The sequence below is a fragment of the Pinus tabuliformis genome, chromosome 8, assembly GCF_031772625.1.
Source record: "Pinus tabuliformis cultivar Carrire ecotype Pingquan chromosome 8, CPIR1, whole genome shotgun sequence".
NCBI classification, from domain to species: Eukaryota; Viridiplantae; Streptophyta; class Pinopsida; order Pinales; family Pinaceae; genus Pinus; species Pinus tabuliformis.
This window is the reverse complement of record NC_142294.1, coordinates 304,564,157-304,575,142: the sequence shown is the minus strand read 5'-3', so window position 1 is coordinate 304,575,142 and position 10,986 is coordinate 304,564,157. Positions and strand designations below refer to the sequence as shown.

The 10,986-nt window shown below is 36.1% G+C and overlaps 1 protein-coding gene across 3 annotated transcripts in view; it reads left to right on the top strand.

Moving 5' to 3' along the window:
* Positions 1 to 4,759: 4,759 nt before the first annotated feature.
* Positions 4,760 to 10,986, top strand: part of LOC149235342 (uncharacterized) — a 47,860-nt gene continuing 41,633 nt past the window's right edge. Inside the window, exons 1-2 of one of the 3 annotated variants that reach the window (XM_089461366.1) lie at positions 4,760 to 5,014; positions 5,143 to 5,256. The gene's annotated coding sequence lies outside the window, so the exon portion shown is untranslated. Of the gene's footprint in view, positions 5,015 to 5,142; positions 5,378 to 10,986 lie in introns of those variants that run through there. The other 2 variants (XM_089461365.1, XM_089461367.1) reach the window with 2 other exon arrangements.

Sequence of the window (10,986 nt, the reverse complement as noted above, 5' to 3'; positions counted from 1 at the left end):
CAAGACTAATCTACCCTACACTTGGTTTCTTAACAGAGATGTTACCACTTCAAAATGTATTTTTGAAGGAGATTCAAAAAATAATTTGGCTTGCTTACCTCTTTCATACATAAGGCAAAAATTGCAACAACTATAAATTTGATGAAATAGTTCGTATACCAGGACACGTTTGCAATGTGTAGTCATGGATTAACTTGGAGGGTCATTTGACATTTTATTTGAGGGTCCCTCTGGTGCACTACTAGTTGTGTTATGCTCCACATCCACATTTCTCTGAGCATGTAGATCAACATAATGGCATCAAAATCAATCCTTTTCTTCTTCTAATTGGCTTATTTTTTCTTCCTGCTGTTGAAGTTCTTCATGGAGTAAGAGAATATGGTCATACTATTGAATCACTTTATTATTGACTTCTCTAATTTCCTCTTTTCCTCTGATAGGGGGATGAGGACATAAAGGGAACTGAAATAAGCCCTTAGAGCCAAAGGAAGGCGTGTCTTGGTTCGCCATGGCATTCAAGTAATTAAAGCATCGTCCCTACCACACAATGTTGTCTATCTAGTGGTGAAGTGCTCAAAGACTGAGCTTAGGTGAAGGTTGACTGTCACACTGATGAGGAGCAATTCCATCTTTCCTCAGATGGCTACAAGCTCAACCAGGGAGGTCCACGAATGCATAATTAGCTCTTTGAGTTGAAAGAGAGTCTGGAGTTGTCGCTGATAGTAAGGAGGAATCCTAAAATTGTAGGCCTTTCACGATGTCGAGGACAAAAGGATGTTTGCATGATTTCAAGTGATTTCCATAGATGATGACAACTTCCACTACTACTGGTAAAAGTGATCCAACCACCAATTTGAGATTTGGACTGTACAATGCCAAAGAGAAGTAGAGAATTGAGATCTTAGGAACAAAGTTATTTGTCCTGGAGGGACTGAGGGCACTCCACCCCAGAAAATCAACCCAACCCTAAAAATTTTGGATACTTGACTCCTGAACTCCCTTGAGGCTATGTTTAATGCTCTCTGTATGGACTGATTTATCTCCATGGATCCCCTTCTCAAAAATTCAGTTCGTTGGAGGATAATTCCAACTAACTTTTCCGACCATGAATTCCTTATTAGAGAAAGGAGCTTCCTACACTCTAGGATTTTTAACATTCCTGCTATTCTTGAATTCACACTATCTGACCATCAGTGGAATGAAAGCCACATCGTGGGAGTTGGATTGAAACTAACTGGGATCTGTCCTTTCATCTACCATTACCTCAACTGGCGTGAGTGCATGATGTTGCCTATCTTTCATCTCTCGATGCATGACGCCAAAACGACATCTACTGCTGGACATTTTGTTGGTAATGAGAGAGGTGCGAAGAGCCATGTGGAGAATACGAGGAAACTCATGGTGTCTGCCTATTTGAGCCTTATTCAAATTGTTCACAACCTTTTAGGGAGGGACACACTAATGAATTTACCAACTTCATGGGATAACCCTCCACTCTGAAATGCCGTTTAATTCCAATTGCCCAGCTCTAGTTGACATGCCCTATTTGCTTAAATATCTGCCTCCTTGTTCTGCCCTCTAAGGATGTGGAAATAATCTTTAGAAGAGAAGGTCTCCAACATGTCTCTTATTCATCGAAGGAGAAGAGAGGATTGATTATTTGCAGAATCAAATCCTTTGAGGAGGTGCTAGATAGTTATAAGCGAATCTCCAATAATCACGATTGAGGAGACATTTATCTTCTTAGTTATTTGGAGGCCATCATACAACCCATACATCTCTGCTAGGTTGTTTTATTTATGCCCAAGCCCCCAAGCATACTTGATTTCTAGTTTTCCTTAGGCCTTTAGAAGAATCCCTCCCCCTCTTTCAATCCTTGATTTTTTAAATTGACTATATGGATTGGGTAACTCAATTGTGCTGTTGCACAGATTGTACAATTGATCTGACAACCAACTATAATTCACATGATAATGTAGCATGGTATGGTAAGGTGTGTTTGGATAAATGGTACTAATGTTGTACAAAATAAGTTGTGTGGGAGCAGAATCATACAAAACTATATTGATACAATAAATTGGCATGTTGTATGGACCCTTAGGCGTTTTTAATTTGCCAATGGGTCAATTGTACGAGTACAGTTCAACCAAATGATTTAGACGGTGGCTATGCGGTCGTCAGGTGGTAGTTGTGTTTGATTTTTTTCTTATTAATTAATAATTTTTTTCTTTTATTTCTTTACACACACCTTTGTTTTGTTTTTTTCTTTAACTTTTTTTTTTTTAATTTCCCATTTTTTTTTATTTTTTTTTATTTATTATTTAATTTCCAAAGGCCTGACAATAGAATGGATAGTCTTCAAACAAACTTTTTGTGGCTAAAAGCCTTAATCACAACGATAATGAACTTGACGATGAGTTGATGGCCAAAATACAAACCAAACTCACTCTATGCAGTGGTTAAGCAACAAGAGGGTCAAATAACTCTAATACCACTGTAACAAAAAAGGTTCATATACACAACGAAATATTTAAAAAATTTGGAATATAAGAATGCCTATCATAGGACAAAGTAATATTTTTATATAAGAATGTTTGATGTATAAGAGATATGATATATGATGTTACAAATGAGAGCCTTGCTTATATACTAAACAAGGTGCCCCTTCATAAATAATCATGTCTCTTGGGACATGTATCTTCAATAACTAATTATTATTGTATCTTCAATAACTAATTATTATTTAATTAATCATTATTTAATTAATCATTATATATATAAAATATACATTGAACGTCATATCAATTGACACACACAATTACATGACACTTCATTCTTCTCGAAATGATCTACATCAACCTTCATATTCACAAAATATTATTTAGAAAATTATTTCTCAAAGTATAATGTTTTTGCTAAAGCATATATACAAGATATTCTTTTTTTTTGCCTTTCTTTTTTTTATACCCACATCCACACTTGAGAGAACATTTAATGTAAAATTGAGTTAGCTGATCATATAAACACATCACATCTAGTCTCTCGATTATTGAATTTCTAAAAGTTTTGATAAAATGCTTTGACTATTTAATAATATATTTTCTAGAAAACTAACGCAATTTTCTTTATCCACTTTTTATTTATTATTATTAACTTATATAGGATATTCTTTTCTTTTTTGCTTTTTTTATACCCACATCCATACTTTAGAGAAAATTTAATGTAAAATTGAGTTAGTTGATCATATAAACACATCACATCTAGTCTCTCAATTATTGAGTTTCTAAAAGTTTTGGTAAATGCTTTGACTATTTAATAATATATTTTCTAAAAAACTAACACAATTTTCTTTATCCACTTTTTATTTATTTATGATTAACTTTATCTATTTCTTATATGTAGACCAATGTTAGTTGGAAAATCACTTTATTTTTTTCGTTATTATCAAAGATTCATGAAATTGTAATTGATGATTTAGAGGCCTCATTCTCCCATAAAGGAAAAAATTGCACAATTACACCTTATTTGAAGAGATTGGAGGTAATAAAGAAAAGTGTATTTTTTTTATTTTCTTCGTTAGTATTCCATTTTTTTTTAAGGCAAAGTCAAACAAATCTCTCATCTCTCAAGTTGTTACGGTCCACATAAATGTGTTGGGAATATAAACTTTTAACCTTTTTTGGTTTTGTTGGGAATATAAACTTTTATTTTTTTTTGGTTTTGTTTAGACAAAAGTTGTTTGAAATATTTAGGGTGATTGTCCTCATATTGTATATTTCATTTAGTTAAAAATCATTTATTAATTGGTTATTTTACTAGGACTATATTTAAGTGTTTTTTATTGTTATTCCTATTCCAACATTTATGCGAAAGAGAATTGCATTACTTTCACTTTGTGGAATAATTGTAAAAGAATGAAAAGCGATTCCAACACATTTATAAGATTTTTTCCATTAAACATCTCTAATCAATTAAGTTTTTTTTTAAGTTTTTAACTTTAAATTTAAAAAAATCTATTTTACTTGGATTAATTTTTATTTAAAACATAATTTTATTATTCGTTTTTTTTAAGTAATTTTTTTTAAAGGCCGGAAAACTTATTATAATTTTATTATCAAATCAACAGTGAGAACAACCATCTCTGGTTACTATTCGCGAACACTGACTCATTATTCAAGGAAAACCACGCCACGGGGGTTGTCAAATGCCTCTTGGTCTTGGGTCGTTACCTGTTTCCTTACGTCTGAGGAAGACGTAGTGAGGACAATCATCTCTAGCTACTATCCGCGAATGCAAACTGACTCATCACCGTTATTGAAGGAAAACCATGCTACCTAGAATAACTCGTTGGTGGTCAATAAAGGGACAAACTTTCATACCTGCCAGATGTCTTTGGGTCTTAGGCCGTTAACTTGTTTCCTTACGTTGTCTTGGGCCGTTAACTTGTTTCCTTACATCTGAGAAAGACGAACTCTTAGTCAAACATAAGCAGTTCTAAGACATACTCCAAACCATCCTTTTAAATAATGAGGGTTGAACAAATTTATTTATTGTATTTTTTAGTTATTAAATTAATTAGAAAAATATTAGATAATAAAAAAATTAAAAACTTAACCCAAAAGAACAAAACACAAAAATAACTAAAAGAAACCAGGTCAATATAACGCTGTAAAATGCTTTTATAATCATGATCTAAGTGAAATAAAAAAGGGACATAAAAAGATAATGAGAAACCAATAATCGTATTCATGCCCGAGAGATCCGCACCTATCTCTCCCAGGCACAACTAAGCCGAGAGTAATTTTATTGGATAATTCGAGGCCCACCCATACAGATAGAACGGTAGGCAGGAGGTCACGCGAAATTTTTAGGGCCATCAAACACTGGCATGAGTACAAACCCTTAGAAAACAAAAATAACTCATTTCTATCACTGGGATCATAATCTCATTCGCAACAGAGAACCTCTTACATGGAATAAAAATCCTGATTCCGATTTGATTTGATGTTTCAGGGTGAGTTCTCCAGCGTTATTTTTTTTTTTACGTCCTTGATCTAAATTCACAGAGATCCCAGATATTTTTTTTTTGGAAAAATGATTTGAACAACAATACTAATAGACAACCGATGAATCAATTCACAGGCTACTGGGTATATTTTGCTTTAATGCGCACCTGTTGTGGATTACCTGTTGAAAAAAACAAAGTGCACAGAACTAAATGACATCTCCCGAGTTTGGTTTAGACAAATGATGATGGTTATTTGTTTCCTTCTTTTAAACCTACATGACCTTCACTTAACTTTATTCATTTTGTTGAATTAAATTTTACCAAACTGCGTCATCAAAGCTCATATTTTCAGCCTTCCTTAGTGCTATGGTATGTTCATTTCCTTTTATTACACGTGTCACCTAATTTTGGAAGTACATTGAGCAGCTACATATTTTTTTTTTTAAAGGAATCAAATGAACATCATATTTTGAAGAATGAGTGTTTGAGAATTATATGAATGTTGAGTTAATAGGGCATGGTGCTAACATTTTTCACTAACAGATACTTTATATGCCGGCATATGAATCAGATTGAAGACATGAAATTGAGCAATTTGAAATTGGATTATTAATTAGATTTTCATTTACAGTAATGGTGCTTTTAAATTTTGTCATTATAGTCCATTATGGGGATGATGAGCTCTTATGATGTTGTGCAAAGGTCTTATGAACGCTTTATTTTTGTCATTACTTGGTTTATTATTTATGACTCATTGGATAGACACTCATTATTAATTTAATTTGATTTGTTAAAACATATTTCTACAAAAGAAACCTCCTTAGAGATTTAAGTTAGAGAAGTGTTCTGACGTCAATAAATAACAGCAAGACTGTTGTTAGGGAAACAAAATTGCAGTTTTGGAGCACACACACAATGATACCTGAGACTTAAGGAGGCTACTCATTGAGGTTAAGGTTCATCTCATTGGAGGTCCAAATAACCCCTGTTGATACCTATTGCCGCACAATCTAGCAGGGCCCTAGGGGAACTTATAGGACAACTACTAGACCAAGTAACAACAATGGGACAAAGACCCATTGTCACCTCAATCAATGCCCCTTGCTCTTTATGGACTTTCACCAATGGGTGGAGTCCCGGTAGGATAAGAATCACTTGAAAAAGGAATGATCAATGATCTACTTGAAGTGATTCCACTAAGCCCATTCAAGGAGAAGCTCAATTAAGGCTTAATGAAAGAAAAGTTCTCTGAGAAAGACCTAGGATGGAAATCAAAACCTAGGGCTTGAGACATTTGCAATGAGGATAGGTATGCCTAGAGTCAGGGTTCCAAAGGAGAGATAGGACCTCTCAAGAAACTTTGCAAGATGATTTACCACTTCAAATAAGCTTTCGCTATACTTGAGAGACCTAATTAGGGCTTACACTAGACCTAGTGTTTTTAGGACATATGTAGGAAGAAATTCCTCCAAAGTATTCACTATGTTGGAAAAGTAACTGGGTTTGGTCTTCATATTTATCTTTGTACTTGTATCAATTTGTATTTTTATGTAAAAGAAGAAAAATAGTTTTATTTAAGCATGGGTTTCATGCTCAAGTCTAGGTTAAGCATGTTCTTCATGCTTCTAGGTTTTGATTAAGTCAAAGAATTAAATTTGAGTCAAAGTTCATTTGGACTCTTTGTAAGAAAAAGGAAAAAGTTTTTTTGTTTAGTCAAAAAGAGTCAAATTGACCTCCATAAGACCAAGTCGGCCCTCTAGATGGTCAAGTCGGCTCACTCAAAGGGACGTGTTTGTTCATCCATGAGGACAACTATTTATAGGCGTGAATCCTCCTCCAAAACATAAGTAAGTTCGATGGTATTTCTGTGGAAAGATATGTGAAATTTGTGGCAAGTTTGTGGATGAAGATAGAAGTATAAATGCGGGTTCTGCGATGGTTGACCTTGCAAATGGTCAAGTCGGCTCACTTAAAGGGACGTGTCTGTTCATCCATGAGAACAACTATTTATAGGCATGAATACTCCTCCAAAACAAAAGTAAGTTCAGTGGTATTCAGTGGAAAGATATGTGAGTTTTGTGGCAAGTTTGTGGATGAAGACAAAAGTGTAAGTGCGAGTTTTTCTATGGAGTAGATACTAGTTTCCTGTGATCATAATTTTGTAAAAACAATACGAGTTATGGCAAACTTCCTCCATGAAGAATGACTGTAGTACATTTGAAATATGAGTTGTAGTATCTAAGAAAGAAAGAAAGAAAATTATTTTAACATCCATGAGGCTAAAGATAGCCTATGGCAAACTTCCTCTATGATATGCGAGTTGTTGAAGGGTTGTAAGATCCATAAAAGACAAGCTACAGGAAGGACAAAGAATCACTGTGGGAGAAGGGATCTTGTGACAGATCAAGCTATCTTATTAAAGATGAATCTTGACAGAGAATGGAGGGTTGATTTGGTGGTTAGAGATGGTCTTGGTCATTGGGTCTTGAAGGTATCATTTTGATATGATTCTATAAGAAGAGGATTGTTCGGGTTTCCCCAATTGTGGGTTTTGCCCTAGCCTGGAGCCTATATCTTGTGTTCTTTATGTCTTTGTGATCTTCATGTTTTGGTAATTGCTTGATGAAGAAGTAAAATTAAATAATAAAGAGCCAACAAATATCACAAGTAATTATCAAGTAAAGGAGAATCAACATAATACTACAAATACCTTAATTTTCCAACATGGTATTAGAGCTTAAGGTGAGAAGAGGAACTTTTGGAGATCACATTCTGTTGGTTCTAGTTCAATGGCTCGCTACATATTATAGTGGTTCGAATAGCATCTCTGTGGACTCATGCTTCTTTTGTTACAACTGCATTTATGATTTGAAGTTCACATTCCTCTTAACTACACTCTTGTGGTTGTCATCTATGGCTTGCAAACTGAGGTTCCCGTGGCTTGTATACTATGACTTATCATGAAACAGTGAGACAGTGATGACTTGAGGTTCATATGACTCTATGACCAGGCATTCTATGATTTATATCTCTTATATGTTGCTCGCATCCCTTGAAGATATATTCTTGTGGCTCGATCTCTACAGTACATTTGTTATGACACGTTATAGTGGCTTATTATAATGATCGTGTATACGGAGCATCAACACATCTACAATGGCATTAACTCTATAACAAGTGACATTACCTCCATTCCAATGCAACTTTTTCAGAAGACTTTTGTCAAGAAGGATCAAGTTCTCAACGAGTAAGCTAGGTTTTGTAACCTAGTCATACTCATGGAGGGATTGTTCTTAATAGAACCTTGAGAAAGGGATCATCTTGATCAAAGAATCTCATAGAAATATAGTCCTTATGGAGGCCAAGTAGGCCTACAAGAAGAAGACAATCCACAAATGCAATTCATCAAGAGTTGAAGCACAAAGAAGCTGTAAACCTCAAGGAACTGAGTTAGTTAGGAGGGAGAGGATGAGCTTGTTATCTTTTCTCATAGCCGAGCTTGAGTAGGTCTGTTCATAAGTTTTGGGCTTTCGAATTATGGATCATCTCTGTGCATCTGGTTGTGACATTTTCTGAAGTTTTAGGAGAACCGAGACCCTATATAATGATGGACATGAGGCTGCAAGGCTAGTGGTAAGGCATAGACAAGGGGCCGAAGTTCTGCGTAGAAGACCTGGGGCCAGCAAGGAAGGTGATCACTAGGATATGTGTGATTGAGGTGGCCATAGGAGATCTGAACTTTGGGGTTGCAGAGGACTATGATTTTGGTTGAAAAGATTAAGTCAAGTTTTTGACCATAACCGTTGATCCGTAGGAATTGTGCCGAGTTCCCAAAGGAGGTAAGTTTTTGCTCTTATGTTAGTTGAATTTCTAAATGAGGAGAGCCGTTCTTAAGGGTTTGGGACAACAAGTGTAGATGCCCTAGAAACTGTGATTTGATAAAATCATTATTGTGTGGGCTGCTAAGTGCGCCCTAATTATTGTGATTTTTTTTGTAACAAGTCATTGTTCATTGGGTTGGCCTAGTAAGCGCTAAGTATTATCATCTTGGTGGATCAAGAAGGACATTGTGAGGGCAGTTTATATAAGCCCTAGGTGTGTCATTCTTGGAGCAGCCAAGAGATAGCAAGAGGGCATATTTGGTGATATCCTAGTTTAGTGAGTTCATTATTGGTGGGTTGATTTGTGGAATCCTTTAGAACATTGAATGTGGGAGGTTATTCAAGTAGCCCTAAGTTCTTTCATCCTATGAACAACAAGGAGATGTTTAGTGGGAAAATACTTGAAGTCCTAGTTCATTGATTTGATTAGTGATAAGAGGGTTGAGTGTGAAGACCCTAAGAGCAGTGATGTTGAAGTAGCTTTCTCATTGCTAAAGGGCAATATGGTGAAGTCCCTGTTATCCACCATTCGTGGGTGGTATCCATACATAAGAGAATTTTTTTCCCCTATATGGTCCTCAGCTAACAGCCAACAGCCCCTTGAAGCCACCAAATAGCTTGATGTGCCACTATCTCTGCAACCTGAGCTAGCCATATGCTCCCTCGCCCATTTTCCGTGATCATATGTTTGAAGGTGGGCCTTCCAACCTCGAAGGTATGGCTTTTCATTATTTGGTTGGGTATTTTTGTTTACTTATCATGAACACTCTTGGGCATGGATTGGTGGGGGGATTCGACAGAAAGAGTGGGATTGGTTTGTGCTCTTGTATCCTTTGTCCAATTTGATGGTTAGCCTTGTATCCTAGTCCCATGGGATCTCCTTTATTGGCTATTAGCTTTAGGGGTGGCACTACATGGGAAACCTCAATTTTGGTTGCGTGGTACTGCTTCCTGACACGATATACATCAACTCCCCAATGCTAATTATAACCCCATTCACCATATTTCCCATCTAGGTCCACAAGGAGTTAACCTCCCCTTCCTCTTGTCCATACTTTGGGTCAGGCCTGGAACGATGCTCTAGAGGTTGATGTACCTAAAAGAAAAGAAAAAGCATAATTTGGTCACTCTCAACAGGAAATATACCATAAAATGCAAAAGATGGCCGAGACATACAAATTTAGCACATGGGCAAAAGCCAAACATGAGTTCTACCCGTTTCATCATGACCATCACCCTGGTTTCTAGGGTCCCTCACATTGGCCCCTTACATCATTTAGGAACCCATGATTGTCCCAACCCCTAGTGGGCGATGAACTTCCCCACTGCTATATCCAACATGTCATGCTCTCATCCCCTGGAGCCCTGAGCAATGACAAAGAAAAAGCAATAAAAGGAAAAAGGCTTATGAAGAAGGGTGTAAAACCAAAGGCTGGGGTAACTCATATACCACGATTACTCCCTCCTACATTTATACACCCGAGTGTGGGCTTCCCTTATTATGGCTACCCTTGTACTGTGGCATGTGGCTTGGAGCCTTCCCCTGAGATTGATTAGAAAGCCAACTTACCAAAGGAGGAAAAACAAATTTTTAAATTTGTTGGGGTCAAATTTCTTTAAGAATCTAACTTGAAATAATTTTTGGCGGGAGACCAAAAATTAATTTGAAATATAAATTATGATACCCTCTACTTTTTGGACCAAATAAATTTCCTCCAACTTTTGGTCCATATATTTAATACATCTTCATGGGCTAACCTTAACCTTTTTCAACAAATATTTAGTTCTTTAAAGAGGGTCCTTTTTTTGATATGTGTCATACTATCATATGTTGGGGCTTTTGATCATAAGAATTATCCCTTCCACCTTAATATCTTTCTTCTAAGCCCATGCACCAATGACAAGCTGCCATGTCACCTCACTTTGGGGTTTTGACCACATGATGGGGATTTTTAAATTTGAACAAGCATATCTTTCAACCCGTGAGGAATCCCATGGTGTGCAATATACCATTTGAATCGGCACAACGAGGAGCTTCAATTGACAATGGTAACGGAGGCAAATGCATTGATCTTTGTCTTCAAAAATCTTCAACAA